This window comes from Rutidosis leptorrhynchoides, chromosome 1 (genome assembly GCF_046630445.1).
Source record: "Rutidosis leptorrhynchoides isolate AG116_Rl617_1_P2 chromosome 1, CSIRO_AGI_Rlap_v1, whole genome shotgun sequence".
NCBI lineage: Eukaryota > Viridiplantae > Streptophyta > Magnoliopsida > Asterales > Asteraceae > Rutidosis > Rutidosis leptorrhynchoides.
The window spans coordinates 188,488,903-188,502,482 of record NC_092333.1 but is presented as its reverse complement, the minus strand read 5'-3'; positions in this window follow the sequence as shown (position 1 = coordinate 188,502,482).

The following is a 13,580-nucleotide window of genomic DNA, read 5'->3' as shown; positions in this document are numbered from 1 at the left end:
CTGGTTGGTTATCAGTATAAGGTAGAGATCGGATATCTTCTCTAGTTCCGTTAATGGTAGTCTCAAGACGAAAAATTCTCGTAAAAAGGGTATAAACGGTGTTGCGAACAGGTTCGCCGGTGAGCGGGTCGAGTACTCCAAGGTTAGGTGGTAGATTCGGTTCATGATATGGAGTACCTTCTTTCCTTCTCCATAGGGTGAGTATGTCGCGAACCCACCCCCATCTTCTCCAGTAATCACGGTAGTTGATTGGTTGGTGTGCTCCCATCACACTGTCTTCGGAGTCAGAGGAACTTGGACGATTCGTAGAGGCCATCTTTCGCGATCACAGAAAAATATTTTTTTGTATGAAACGTTTAGTGACAGCAACTGATAGTTGGATGGTATTCTCAATGCATAATATTCATAGATATATATATAGCACCAGGATTCCTTAAATTACGGCGAAATTTACGGGAGATATCAGGCAAAGTTTATCGTAATAGATACGCTAAGATATGAATTAGAAGATACGCTAAGATATGGATTTGTCGGTACACTATCTATGCAATAAAGGCAGTAGGACGTGTCTAGACTTAGAATGATAAGCAGGTAATTTTCGACACGAAATGATAAGCAAAACTTTTGACATGCAGACACGGTCGAAGTCCAGACCCGCTAATGCATCTAAACAACTATCAGCTAGACACACTAATGCAAGACCTGGTTCGCTAAGACCAATGCTCTGATACCAACTGAAAGGACCCGTCCTTATCCTCCTGGACGAAGTCATCAACATTTGGTCCCATTGCGATGATAGACTCCAAGTATGTCCTTAAAATGAGCTAATGCACAGCGGAAGACTTAATTCATACCTGAGAATAAACATGCTTAAAAGTGTCAACCAAAAGGTTGGTGAGTTCATAGGTTTATCATAACAATCATTTCAATATATTAATAGACTACAAGATTTCATATTCATAAACGTTTTAATAATAATATTCTAAGTGGTTGAGCACTTGGTAACCATACTTAACATTTAATCAACGTCGCATATTCCCTTTATTATGAAATCTCACTACACCGTACCAAGTGTAGCCTACAAAACGAAGTACTGTGTAACCGTTGAATACTGGTCATCCAGTCCGGTTGGGGTTGTCAGGCTCGATAGATCTATCAACAGGATTCGCGTTTACAATACCCATGTAAATAGTAGTTACCAAGCTACAGGGAAGTATGCCAGTGGTACAACTCAACGTAGAATGTATTTTTAAGTACTTGTGTCTATTTTGTAAACATTTATAAAAAACAGCGCATGTATTCTCAGCCCAAAATATATATTGCAAAAGCAATTAAAAAGGGAGCAAATGAAACTCACCATACTGTATTTTGTAGTAAAAATACATATAACGTCATTGAACAAGTATAGGGTTGGTCTCGGATTCACGAACCTATATCATTTATATATATATTAACACATATAATTGAAGTCGAATAAATTTATATATTATTAGTGATTTAATTATTATTTTAATTATGTGTTTCATTAATAATCTAATTAATTACATTTATTCATTTTTATTATAAAAGTTTTACTATGGTTATGTTGCGTGTAGTAAATATGATTTTATATAACTAATAGTTATTTGATAAAATAATATTGATAATAATAATAAATAAAATGTTGTTTCATTTTACAATAATAATAGTGATGCAAGTATTAATAATAATAATTTTGATAAAAAAAATGAAAATTTTCTAATAATGATAATAATAATAATAAAAATGATACTTTTAATACAAATGATAGTTTTTAAATAAAATGATACTAATAATAATATTAATAATAATTAATATTAATAATAATAATAATAATAATAATAATAATATAATAATAATAATAATAATAATAATAATAATAATAATAATAATAATAATAATAATAATAATAATAATAATAATAATAATAATAATAATAATAATAACAACTAAATAAATAAATAAGTAACTACCTCAAAGAAGTATCCCTTAAAAATGCCCAAGCCCGGGTTTGAACCCGCGACGTCCCGCTAACCCGATAACTAAACTACACAATTAGTATGTCCATTGGTTTTTGAAATAATTCCCAACCTATTTCCATTTAAACCTTTATCTAATTCTTCTTCTTCTTCACCCATTACAATCGATCAAGGAAACATTAACAACCATGATATCATTACTGTCAAATCCGACTTTTTCATCATCATCATCAAATAATGATACCTTCATCACGATCCACCATCATCGTACATATATATCTTTTTATACTTACGATTATTATCATAAAATCATCATCACTAATTCATCGTATTTTCGTCTTTTCAACATCATAATCATAATTCCAAATTATAATCATAACTCATAATCATAATTATAAATCATAATCATAGTTCATAACCTTAATTATAAATCATAATCATATCATCATTTAATCATCATAATATCACTTCATCATCATCATCATGTGATCATCCTCCACTTTCATCAACTAATCATCATTATCCATTATTATTTTCAAGTATCATCATCTTAATACGCATATTATCTAACCTAAACCTTCCTAACCTCATCATCATAATCATCATTCATCGTTGTTAATCATCATCATCTTTGTGTCACTATAATAACATCACCTCGTTTTCGTTTTCATCACTATACTACAGCAAACATAGAACGGATCTTGGTCCAGTAACACACACATGAATACGGCCCAAAAGAAAGATATATACGGCCCAACTTTAAAATAAAATCATGGCAGTCCATTAGCAAACCCAATTCAAGATTTGCACCGATAGTTTTAGGGTAATTAACTATATGCGTGGAATTTGTACACCAATAATACCCGTCCCCCTCTTGACCCCATTGACAACATTATTAAATCCCAACTTGTTCATCATCAGTAACTTTAATAAATCAAGTGGGGTTTTCCTATATTAAAGTTGTCGGCCAAAAAGAAAGTCACGAAATGGGTAACTAGTTCGATTAGAAACAGGAATAAAGAGAAGCTGTTACAATAGCGAGGGTTTGTAACAGAAAACGAAAGCACCGTAGCATCATCTTCTTCATCGTACAATCATTATTTTTACAGAAAAGGTATGCAGCAAGAATTAAATGGGTGTTGGTTTGGGTTACAACCAGACCGTAATCAGAAATAGAAAATGAAAACAGGTGGTTGTCAAGTGGTGTTGTAATTTAAACATGCCAACAATAGACGAGTAGAGGTGGTGAGGTGATGATTGATCGAAGAAGGAAAGAAAAGAAAATATAGTGGTGGTGCTCCGGTTATTTGTCAATGGTGGTGTTTGAATCTTTAAGTTCATGTGTGTTGAACAAGAAGAAACAAATAACAGTATGCAATCGATGTTTGCAGGTTTGGTGATGTACTTAGTGATCGATCAAACAAATATACGGTTTTCGCTGAAGGTGGTGATCAAAATGGATTGGTGGATTAAGGTTCTCGAATAAGAAGAAAGAAACAAAGGTGATATTGAAACCATGGTGGTTCATGGGTGGCGACGGTTTGGGTGAAGATGGCTGGTTGACGGTGGCGGTGGTCTGTGATTGCTGATGGTAGTCACCGTGGTTGTTTTGGTGATCAAGATAGATATGGATTGTTATAACCATATTTGCATACTCTTATGTATATATATAAAAATAGAATTAGATAGAGTTAAATATTATATAATATAATATATAATAACATAATATTTGTTATATGCAATCACGGGTGTAAAGATTTGAAATAGGAAAACAACAATTCAATTGCATAGTGAAGCCACCTGTCAATCATTGAATTAAATTCTGTCTCACGGATGTAAATATCTATATATAAGTCCATGTACTCCGTATTGTTTAAAATTGTAAAGACACAGTGTCATGTTGAATAATTCCATAAATTATAAAACTCATTTTCGCATCACCGTTTATTTTAAAATCATATAAGTTCGTATTAAACTTGTTGAATATCCATCGAATGAAAATTGAGTGTTACTGTCGTTTAGTAAATAGATTCGAAATCATAAAATATATATTTAATATACTTTATATATATATATATATATATATATATATATATATATATATATATATATATATATATATATATATATATATATATATATATATATGTTTTAAATACTAATTATCATAATATCATATTTTTTTATTTTATTTTACACAAATTAATTATCTCATATAATATTTTAATTTATAATAATTAATATATATATATATATATATATATATATATATATATATATATATATATATATATATATATGCATCTATTTACAAATAGTGATTCGTGAATCCTCAGGAATGGTCGAAGGTCAATTGAATATATGAAACAGTTCAAAAATTTTGAGACTTAACCTAACAGACCTTGCTTATCATGTCAAAATATTAAATCGTATCGAGAGTTTGGTTTAAAATTAGTCGAAATTTTCCGGGTCGTGACACTTTATTTAAGGATTGGATATATACACAATATTCACAAGATAATAGATAATTATACAATATATAATCCTAATATAACATGGACCGATATTAAGATCCGGAATCGAGATCTAAATAATAGGAATGCGTCATGCCTCGGGCCACCATGGTCATATCACCATCGATTTCCCTTTATTTGGCCAGATAACACCAACAATTTTGCGCTTAACATCGTCATGACCACCGGAGTTTTGCAGGTTTCCGAACCATCGTCGTCGAAAAGAAAAAGCAGATACGGAAAGAAAAACAATCATTGTCAAAGTTTTTCGTTCAACACCGTCAGAAAACGCGTCGTCGGAGTTAGGGCTGTTAACGAATCGAATTCGAGTCAAACAGTAAAATTTAAGCTCGTTTGTTTAACTATTACTTGATTAGAACTGAACTCGACTTCGATTAAAATATTTATATATGATTCGAGTTCGAACTCGATTATTTTTTTATGTTTGAACTTAAACTCGATGTTCGTTTAAAGTTCTTAATAACGAAGTGACAAACAAAATGCCTAGCATACGTTTGATGCTCGTATTCAAGTTTGATTTAACTCGTTTTAGATGTCATATGATCTTTTATTATTTAAAAAGTTATAATAACAATATAATATTTTAATATAGTACTATATAATATTAATATTAACATATAAAAATACACTAAACACTTAAAGTTAATTGTGATATAATATATAGATTAATAAACTAAACACATAAAGTTAATTGAATAGAATAAATACATATATGAATAAGTATTGCATATCGATTCGACATAATATCAAGGAGTCCTTTTAGTTTATTACAAAAATCACTACTGATCCTTGTACTTAATAGTTATCTTGTGGTAAATATGTTTATTGCTGTGATTGAGTTGATGTGTTAGATTGCAAAATTCATACATCAGGGATGTGTTATTTCTACTACTATTGGTATTCAGTTTGTTAATAACAATAGCATAATACCTATTAACTTTCACCACACATCAATTTTATTGGGGCGTTGCTAATAGCGTGATCTGAAAGTTCTCTAAAATTTTCAGGATCATCAATGACATCAGATATATAAATACCAAATATATATTTCATACAAACGACGGAGGTATGTGGTAGTTTTGATTTTTTAATGCTTCATAACATTGTTTTTCAATTTATCGTCTTTTCTGGATAAACCGGGAGTTTCAAAGGAGTTCAAAAATAGACAATCGGCATAAACACGACTGTTATTAACGTATTGAAAAGATCATCCACAACAAACATGCATTACAAATTTTTTCGTTACCTGAACTCATTGTAATATAAGTTGTTATAATCGTACCTGAAAAAACTACGCAAATTTTGTTGAAAGTACGTGTATTGGTTGAATGTTTGTTTGAAAGTGTTGAAATTAATGAGTTATATTGATTGAACGTTTTTGTAATTGAGTCAATAAATGTCTGAATATGGTACAAAACGTTACCTTAAGAATCCAAAAAATGTGAGAAAACCTTATCCAGAAATGTAACAGACTGAATCTGGCCTACACGTAAGATTACAAGATTGCCCTTAGGTTCTCAATTACTGTAAGCCCCTGCGTGGCTTGCACGCCGCATTGCGCACCACGCAGTAAGATGGCGCGCCGCGCCGTCGTGCAAATAGATCAGGGGGACTGTTTTGTAAATGTTGTAAACGGGGATTTATGTGCAATTTTGCATGGAAGAATTTTAATGGGTAAAATCAGATCTGGGATATTGTTTTCACTTCTCATCTTCACAAAATACTCCAAGTGCTAGAGTGAGATTCAAGTTCTAAAGAGAGAAGCCTAAATTAATTAAGAAGGTGTTGTTTGTCACCCAAGTTGGAACTCAATCCTTGTGTTGCAGCCATCTAGCTTGATTTTGCAGTTAAGGTAAAACCCTAATTCGAATCTTTAATGTTGTTTTGATCTAGGGTTAGGATTTTGGTTGGTGATGGGTTATGAACCTCATTTCTTGTGAAATTTAGGGATTTTAGTGTGTAATTTGGGTATGTAAACTCTAATATTGTGGTCTAGGGTTTAATGACGAATTTTTCCAAGTGTGAGTCTTAATATTTGGGCATTATCACTAGAACACTTGTGTAATAGTGATTATGTTGTTTTTTGAGCTCGTTATTAATCTAAATTTGGGTGTTGACCTTGAAATGGGTCAAATTGTGATTTCGTGACTTGCTTTGGGAAGTAAGTATGTTAATACTTGAAATTGTGTACATTTGCATAACATAGGCATAATCACTAACTATCAGTGATTATGGGTGTTTTGACTTGTGTCAAGTTTGGTCAAGTGCAAAATGGGTAGCAATTGCACTTGAAAGTCTTAGTGTGTGGTTATAGTTAACTTGGTGTTTAGTTGATTAGTTTTGATTGTAATAGGTGTTTTACATCATTGAACAAGGAAATCAAGTGTTGTTCTCATCAAGCGGTTAAGGTGAGTGGAATGAATATATATGTGTGTATATAGGTTGCGGGTGATGTTGTAATAATGTTATACGTGCGTTGGATTCACTTACTTCGTGCGTTCGGGACCACAAAGTGTGATGGTGTATACCGTGCGTTGGCAACACCATATGTCGACAAATGCGAAAATGGTGGTTATGACCGATTGTCGGATCACTTCACGTCGTGCGTTGACGGCCACTTGGGGGATTAGTGTTATATTTTGCGTTGTATATACACTAATGGTTGTGTGTTTACCATACCCCACTGATTATGGTTAACCATATTTTTCGTGTTGTTTATTTAGCATTTATATTGTGATTACATGCTAATTGTGATGCTAGCGTTGTATGCATTGTATGTGAAGTGTTTTCAAGAAAGGTGACTTATATATATGTATATAATTATTGCATTCACTAAGCGTTATGCTTACCCTCGTTGTTGATTATAATTTTATAGATTCGGGTGCGGACAAAGGAAAGGGTAAGTTTTGAGGCTAGCTTGACTTGATGGACTGTGCCTTAGAGGATTCTTTTGGATGTTTTGTTAATTTGGGTAGCGAATTTCCAAACTCCATGTTCGGTTCCTTATTTTTGTATTAAACTCACATGGGTCTAATTTTTCACCTTATCATTTTTATTGGGTCATTGAGGTCCTAAAGGTCAATTACAATTATTACTAACGTACTTGGATTGTGTACCCGCGAATTTAAGACTTAAAAATTTGTGTTTGAATTATTTTGGTAAATTGTTGAAAGTGCAGGCCTCAGTTAAATTTCTGTTTAGAAATCCAGTTTTGTGGCACGCCCCGCAGGTCAACTATGCGTCGCGCAGATTTGCATGGGTTGGTGAGCAGGTATGGGTTTAAGTTCTGTTTTGAAAAACAGTTGTATGGCGCGCCGGGGCTTCTACGCGCCGCTTAGATCCTCCATAAAAATTAAATGTGTCATTCTTTTTAAACGAGCTCTAGTCGTTTCAATTACTTAAATGGTTGTGTTTATTATAATTATATGTTTATAATTATTTGTTTGTTATGATGAAATCATTTTATGACAAGGGTCGCGGAACTTATTTGCTTAATTGTTTTTTGACACCGTTAAGGCTGCTTAACGAGGTACGCAGTGTATCAGAAAGCTGGCAAATACTAGTCTGATATGAGGAGTGGGTTTTTAAACCATTCATTGGCCCAAGACTTATTTTATTTCCATTTCTCGAAAGATCTTCACATACGTACACTAGTTCTGAAATACCTAAACCCTGACTTGTAAATTGTGAGTATTTGAGCTTGGATCAAGTATTGTTAGTTGATTTCGTGATTATTGTAGCTTAAACAAGGTATGTTACATTTGATTCTTACTTTAATATCCGGCTAAATTAGGGATCATGGGTTTAGTTAGTTTTAAGTGAGTTTTGGTTTGATTCTTGCATATAAGATGCTTGCATTTAAGTGAGGGATCATGTGTTCTTCGATTGCCCCTTATCATTGGATATATGGCAACGTATTCGTATTTGGTTTAATTGTTCGATGCCTTCTTTTTCTTCATGGGACACGTTCATCGAATGGATCGAAGGAATTCGGTTATGCGTTTCTAGCAAGCACCGAGTTATCGCTTCTGTGATCACTACGTTGTGGGCTATTTGGAGATTTAGAAATGGCATTGTTTCTAATGATTTTTTTTGTTCTAGAAGTAGTCTTTTTGATGTTATTAGATTACTTGTATTTCGATGGATTAAGAATATGGGTCATTTAGTTTCTAATTGGAACTCACGGCTCGCTGTTCCGGTGTAAATTCTCTCATAGCGTCTTGCTTGGGAGCATTGTGATTTATTCTAAATTTATTTGGCCGTTAAAAAAAAAAAAAAAAAAAAGATGCTTGTGAAGTTGGATTGATGTTGGAAAATTGTCATGTATGCGTTATATAATCTTTGTTTGGCATCTAATCGACCAAAACAGCTCGAAATCCTGATTTTTGGATATTAAACCCGAAAAAACTGATGTTGTTCTTCAGCAATCACTCGGATGACTTTTCATCCGATCGGACGAGATGGTCAGTCGATCGGATGAGCTAGTCAGTAGATCGAGTGATCCGGCCAGTCGGCCGAGTGAGCCGGTTAGTTGACCATGATGTTTGTCAGTTGATCGGACATGATTGTCAGTCAGTTGGACGAGCCTATTAGTCGGTCGTATGAGTTGGTCAGTAGATCGGGTGAAATATTGTAGTAGGAATTGTCTTGATGTCACTTGATCGAATGAGGACCCCAGACGACCGGGTGAAACCTCATTCGACTGAGTGAGATCTCAGTCGACCGAATAAGAGCTCAGCCGAATGACCTGTTTGATTGAATGTTAACTTTGTGATTTTGTATGTTTATGTAATTTAATGTGCCATTAGCATGACAAGATGATTATGAACCTATTGTAGTGCCTAAATGCTATTTGTGTGTGAAACCATGCCATTGAATAAGAATAGAATATGGTGTGTTGGGTCAGAGGTTATATCGAACCATATGTGTTATGATTTTCGTAAGTTAGTATATAATTACTGACTTGTTGTGTATCGTTTCCAGGTGAGAAAGATATAAAGAAGCCTTCTTCGGACAAGAAGGCTTTCTCTTGTCCGAATCTCATACTTCACTTATCTAAGCTAGCCCTGGGGTTTTCAACCCATAATGCAAGTAAATGTACTAGAAAACAATAAAGAATACATATTTAAATGTAAAGATGAAAAATGAATAAAAATGAAGATAATACCTTAAAAAGATGAACTTCAATATAAATATTGCAAGATTTCCGAGGTTGAAGCTTGGAACAAGTAGTATTCTAAAGTCTTGAACATACAGTGATAAAACTAATTCTAATGCTTAAAAGCTTAAAAGTTGATATAATACAAAGGAAATATGAAAGTGACTAGAAAATCAGAGTAAAATATCCTAACAAGTGTAAAAATGATCAAGTGTAAAAATGATGCTCTCAAATGCTTTTAATTCGGCTTCTATTTATGGGCTAAGTTTTGTGTTAGTTGGGGTCTCTTCACTTGGTCGGCGGCTAGGTCTGACGGCTAATTGTTGCCATTTCTTATTTCACCATTAAAACTTCATTAGCTGGAGACTTGGGCTTTATTTATGGTCTTCTGCATTGTATTTTGTGGCTTAGCCGGCGACTTGAGACTAGGATCAAGAGAAGTCTTTAATTTGGTTAGACACTCATGTCGTTTCTTCTTTAGCCGGTAGCTGGACTTCAAAACAGGTGAGAAATTGTTCTGGCAAGGATAGCGGCTGAATTTGAAAGTTATTCGGCAGCTGAATTTAGAAGCTATTCAACGGCTGTTTTTATCAATTCTTCCTTTTTGGTCATTTTAAGCCTTGATTTACGTATTTTAGTTATAAATGTTCACAAAAAATATTAGTAGACCTTTATATATAAATATATAAATATGTATAAAAACTACATAAAATGTTAGTTTTGTGGAAGAAATTTGGAAGATAATGCCCTAAAAGTGTTGTGAAAGTATGTATAAATTGGGCAGTATCACCAGCTCACGGCTTGGAGTCTCTCGGTCATAACCGAGACCATACAAGTCACAAGGTACCAAGGGTGTCTTGCGATGTGTAAGGGCATTTTTGCAATTATGATTTTTTGAGGGTGAATCTTTATAGAAAGTTTGAAAAATGAGCGTTTTGGTCAACATCTCAAATTTCTTATGGTTTCATCCAAAAAGGGAACAGTGATTAGATGTAAGAGTGATTAGATGAAATAAAATTAGTAGAGGGCGATTATTTTATACGCAGGAATTTGTCGAGAATGAAGATTTAGGGTTTATGAGAAATATGATTAATTTTAATATATAAAGAAGATACATTAGGTACATCAATAGTATCATATATCGAATGATATTTATTAACGTTTGATTAGATATGAGATTAGATTAAATGAGTGTAGACAATTACATTAAATTATTTTATATAAATTAAATGTAAGGATGATTATAATATCATGACATCTACACTTTTAGTGTGGTAATGACAGATCAACACCTCAATGTATTGGAGCTCGCCAAATCAGTAAATGACATCATCAGAATCACTTTTTTATTAGATAGTATAGATAGATAGATTGTTTCAAAAAAAAACATGTGTATCTGCAGGGACATGTTAGCCATGTGTTGACTTTGTCAACCGATCCAGCGGTTCCCGGTAGCCCACTGGAGCCTGGCGAAATACCATCACCCATTTTCCCACAGCATGCCACGCCCGATTAGATAGTATAGATAGATTGATTTTTATGTTCATACAAATATATACAAATGTATAATTACATGTTATTATATATCTTCTAAATGTGAGCCTATATGCTCTTCTCCTATTGGCCCAATTTTCACTATTCACGTTTTGTCCCCTTGATTTTTTTTTAAATGGTTTATAACAGCTTTTATATTTTTTTTTAAATTTTTTTTTCCTTTGTGGGCTGCTTTTGAAAAAAATGCTCTTTTAAAAGTGCTATTTTGCTCAAATGGGCTTACATGATACTCGGCCCAGATCCTATTACAGTTGATGGTCCGTTCAACTAAACCAGAATAGTTCATCGCCGTTTCAACTACTGTACTTGCACCATACTCTTGAAACGGAAGTCATGGTCGCCCATCCCTCTGGAGACATCAAAGCATGTCCAATGTGTCTTTCCTCTTCTATACATTGCCTCACCACATCTCAAATCAGCTTTACAGATTTTCTTTGCTCTCGGTTTCTTCTGCCCAGGTAACAATTCTTATATGGGATTTATTTTTTATATGGGGATTTATTATTACAAATTACTGAAAATTGAATGTTATTTTTTACCTGATTCTTGTGGTGTTATTGAAGCATTCAAGTGTGTGTGCGAATTGCAGTTCATCAGTGTGCAAGGTATGTTTTTTGTAAAATTTTAAATCGATTCATGTTTTACATTGATTAGTGGTTTGTTTGCTACAATTGGATTCTATTTTTTGCCTGAATTTTTAGGTATTTTTAGCATTCGTGTTCTTCGGTGTTAAAGGTGCGTTATTATAATTTTTTTGGATTTTAAAGTATTTATGTTATTCGTTTGTTATTGCTGGCTGTTTTTTTTTTTCACGATCCTATGTGCTGCGTTGTGTTAATTTGCTGCTTCATCGCTATAGTGTTCATTTTTTTTTTTTTTGGCATTTTTTTGTTGCATTGGGCGATACACAATTGGTTTGTTAATTGTTCAAATGAAACGGTCGAGAAAATGGAAAAAAGATGACCATACTGTACATGTAGTCAATGATTCCCTGTCGAGTGGTATTGGTGTTTCCAAAACACAGGGTGTTTCACCGAAACAAACTACGAGGAGGGCTTATTTACGAAAATCTAATGTTGACGCTTCTGCAGTTACAAGTTATCATCGTGTCTATGTTAACTGTGTAAATGGTATTTTGTTTTTTTAACACTGTTGCTGAATGTTGTTTTCGTTATAGGATTTCCTCAGCTGTTGTTAACTGTAGGCCACCTGTGCAATTATCTGCTGAATCCAGTAAGCGGCCAGTCATACCGATTTATACTTTGTCCGCGGTCTTTGATTCTTCAGGTATGCATTGTGTTTTTTAGAGTATATTTTTCTATTTGAGAATTATATAACATGTTAGTGTTAGTGCTTTGCTTAAATGTTGTACAAAGTGTATTCGTTTGATTGAAAGTATTTCTAAAACTTTAATTAACAACAGATACAACATGTATGTATTTTGTTTATATTAGCAATAGCAAAAATATCAAAAAGTATGTACATATGGAATAGTGAAATTTCTTTTCTTTATCCTGCCTTATATTATTGTATTTAGTAGCTATGTTTTTACCACCTTGATTGTGAGTTACTGGTATTTATTGTTCATTATGCCCATGTAATTCATTTTATTTAATTTTACTGTTTGGAAACACATGTAAGTCGTTAAAAGCATTTTGAGGGAAAAACCTGAAAATAATTTGGAATTACTATGTTCCTAAAACTGTTTTGCTTTAGCTTTCCTGTTTGGAGCTAGATCTAGGTCAATAAAAAAATTTTTGGAGAGAAAATACAAAAACAAGGAATTCCTATATGTTTTGTTTAATCTGATACTTGCATTTGTTTTGTTTTTAGTTTTGTTACTTTGTTATCATTGTCTCTAGTGCATATGCCTTTATATAAAGCAAGCTTTGTTTAAAGAAGGACAGATTAGTTAATATATATTTTTTTTTTTACATTTCCCTTGCCGGTAACCCATAGAGCTGATGGATTTTTTTCCCCAGCTATTTCGCCTTTGTATTGTGATTTGGGTGATTCCACGTGCGTATGCTCCCAGTGTGGGGCACTATTTTGGCATGCTGAACACCTGATGGGCTACTTTAAAGATAAAATGTACAGACACGTCCTAATCCATCCGAACGAAGTCCATATCGATTATAAACGATTCACAACAGTTGATTACATCGCTAGGTACTTGACCTCTATATGATACATTTTACAAACATTGCATTCGTTTTTGAAAAGACAATCTTTCATTAGATCGAAAATTGACGGCATGTCTACCATTTCATAATATATCCAACTATAATTGACTTAATAATAATCTTGATGAACTCAACAACTCGAATGCAACGTCTT